General features: G+C 27.0%; 1 protein-coding gene across 3 annotated transcripts in view; it reads right to left on the bottom strand.

Moving 5' to 3' along the window:
- Positions 1-3,338, bottom strand: part of LOC106689177 (protein eva-1 homolog C) — a 158,849-nt gene that overhangs the window by 15,143 nt on the left and 140,368 nt on the right. The window lies entirely within an intron of this gene.

Here is a 3,338-nt window from a genome sequence, read left to right as displayed (position 1 = left end):
TTTTTATATTTATTTCAAAATTTTTATCAATCAGAAATCTATTCTTAAAAATTTTAAAAATGGTTTTTGTAGTGATGTTAATTCTTTTTCGCTGAATACCAAGTAAAAAACATTTAGATCATATTGCCACTTGTCACTGAGTTGTAGAGCTACAATGTTTGTTGCAAAATTTATTTCATTCATTAGACATGAAGCATCAGAAGTAAGAAGACGTACGAGAGAAGAGGTCCTGAGAAGGGATCTTCAGAAATGGAAATCATGGCTTTGACGAACAAACGCGGCTACTACAACACCCAAGTTACTACACCTCACAAAATGAATCATCCAAATCAGAAGCTATTTAGATACATTAGGTAACAATTCATAATGTAGACAATATTTTATGGCAAACCAGTTATCTCAAACATTTCAATCATTTTATAAATTCATTTTATTGCACTCACATAATAAATGAAAATAAATCTTTTGTTCCTCGATATAGTTTATATACTATTATATTATCCCATACCACCCCTTATTATATTATATAATTAATGGTAACAATATTTTATAAATATAAAGGTATTTAATTGGTAAACTGCTAAACACACAAAAAGCCTTTGGAAAATAATCCAATTATAATAATAGTTTTGCAGGGCTCAATATCAATTAATTAATTAACTTATTTTTGGTTAATGGCCTCAGTGATTATCCTGGCATCTCGATTAAATCCCGAGAGAGTATATAGCAAATCGGAAGTGAACCAAATTTATTTTGGTTTGGAGCTCCTCATCTTTCTGGTTAAAAATGTATGAAAATTGGTTTGAGGAATATTCTTGGTACTAGAAAAATTCATTACAAGATTAAAGTTAAAAAAAATAATGAAAAGAAAGTATTAATACGGCAGTAACCTAGAACCACAATTCCACTGTTTTAATCAAGAGATTCCAGGGATCAAACGTAATTTTCACACCCATTTAACAAAAATTTAATTCAAACTATTAACTTTTCTTTTACACCAGCGATGCACACTCCGCTGCTAGATGAAAAGTCTCCCTTCATTTGAACGCTGTTCCTTTCATTAAAGCAAAGTTGACTCTCTCGTTGTCTAATATGATGAAAATAATAATAATGCAAGGCGGGCTACTTCATCAACCTGCCTCTCGTTCTCAAAGTATTTCCAATTAAAATATTGATTAGTTGCTAAGGCGAATTCTCGAGTAAATATAGTAGAGAGGAATGTTATTTGAAGTATTTGTGAAGTTAATAAGCTTCTATAAACTATACATACTTCTTTAATATCCGATGTAGGGTTGTAACATGAGCTTATAACAAATAATGTAGGAACTTTGACTTCCAGAGGCCTCTCTGGAGATTAAAATTAAGATATTATCCTTAAAATTAGTTTAGAAAAAATATATTATAGTAAATAAACCAAATTAAGAATAAAACAACATATTTATCAATACATAATAAATTATAATAGAGAAGGAAGACTGTGATAAAAAGTTTTAATTTTTGATTTAATGTAAAAAAGTGACTTATTAGAGTAATTTGTGGACTGATATTAATAACCTGGGCAGAATAGCCTGCATAAAGTTATTTTTTAAATGATATGGTTCTAGAATTGTATTAATATTGTCCTTGAGGATAACCGAATTGGCCGAAACTTCAGACTTATAAAGGAATAAAAGATGTTTTGAGACTAAAATGGGATAAAATTTATTTATTTAAACATAATACTCTATAAAGTTTAAGCAGTAATTTATGCTTTTTAAAAAATAAATTTCATATGTAATATCAACTAATATGTAGTTATAAATAAAATACACTGAAAAAATTACAACTATAATAAATAAATAAATACTTGGAGTAGTATATATGAAACGAAAGAATTTTAATGACTCGACCGGAGTGTAGTAGAAGCAGACATAAGTTTGAAAACAGCTAAAGTAAAAAATAAATAAATAAAAAAAATACAAAACGTTACTAAAATGTTGAATCTATATAAAATAAGATCGATAAAAATTAAATTAATTCTTGTATAGATTTTTTTTTGTCACGAAGTAAGTTTAATGTGGCCCTAATGAGATTTTGTCCTCAATCATTCTGACAGATAGTTAATATATCTTTTATTCAGACTTGGAGTTCTTTCCTCATTGAGTGTTTACACATTTTACTGTTGATAAAGTGGGTCACTTTTCGTCAGATTTTGGACCTTTTTGACATTTGGAATTTTTGGCACACTTACTTTGAAATCAGAAAAGTCCGAAATTTATATTTCAGATTCCTGAGAGTGTAAATGAAAGAAAAAACCACTATTTTATTCTTTTATTTTATTTGTATATGATTTATCACTTATTATTACATAATTTTCACCCTTCCTTAATTTATCTTTTTTTGTCTTATTACCTTACTATGTCAAAATGTTTTTAGTGTTTTTAGTTGTTTTTGTATCTTTTTAGCCCGGATGAAGCTCTACGAAGTGGGGCGAAACGTCAGAAAATAAAAAGGTGTTAACTATTTTTGCTCTATTTTCACCTGATTTGAAATTATCCAGCAAATTATTTATTCATATATAATATGATGAAAGAATCGCTAGTTTACTGGGTAATAATGCACTGTGTTGAAATATCTATATTTTTTGAATTCAACTATGTATAATACCAACAGGTCTATTAATGTTTGGTATTATATAACATATTATATATATCTTTTAAATGTTAAAAACAATATATATTAATTAATACTGATTCATTATGCATTAATGTTAATATTAATCTAACAATTAAATGTTTAATGTCAATATTAATCAATTTAGTAATATATATCAGTCTGTTATTATTAGTTAATTAATAGATATGTTTGGTAACATAATATAATATATTGGTAATATTATATTTATCATTTCATTACTTACTACTGTGTGAGTTAATATATCTTTTTGGCATTTCTCATTTCCTTGTTTTATTTACTTTTCCACTTTCATACATTCATATAAGCTTTTCCTACACTATATATTTCCACTTTAGTCTTGTTGAAAAACTGCAGTGTGGGTCGAAACATTCAACAAAAAGTTGAAACTATTTTTCGTTTTTATTTTTTTACCTTAATCTGAGTCATCTCAAATTATCATACGGTCAGTAATCTGTACACAATATACTTTTTCACCTATGAATACCATTATATTAAGAGAACACGGTCTCACTTTCTGAAGTACCCAAATACTCTAAAAACTTAAAGGATGGAAATATTTTTGGAATAAAAATCTTATAAAGAGTAGAAATAAAAGCAGTTACGTACAATATGTATTTTGAAAATTATTTTAATTATTTAAAATTATGTGAAGCCCCAGGGTA

The sequence above is a fragment of the Halyomorpha halys genome, unplaced genomic scaffold, assembly GCF_000696795.3.
Source record: "Halyomorpha halys isolate HHAL.00 unplaced genomic scaffold, Hhal_1.1 Scaffold1289.1, whole genome shotgun sequence".
Taxonomy (NCBI): Eukaryota; Metazoa; Arthropoda; class Insecta; order Hemiptera; family Pentatomidae; genus Halyomorpha; species Halyomorpha halys.
The sequence above is the reverse complement of the archived record's forward strand: the minus strand, read 5'-3'. Positions and strand labels throughout refer to the sequence as shown.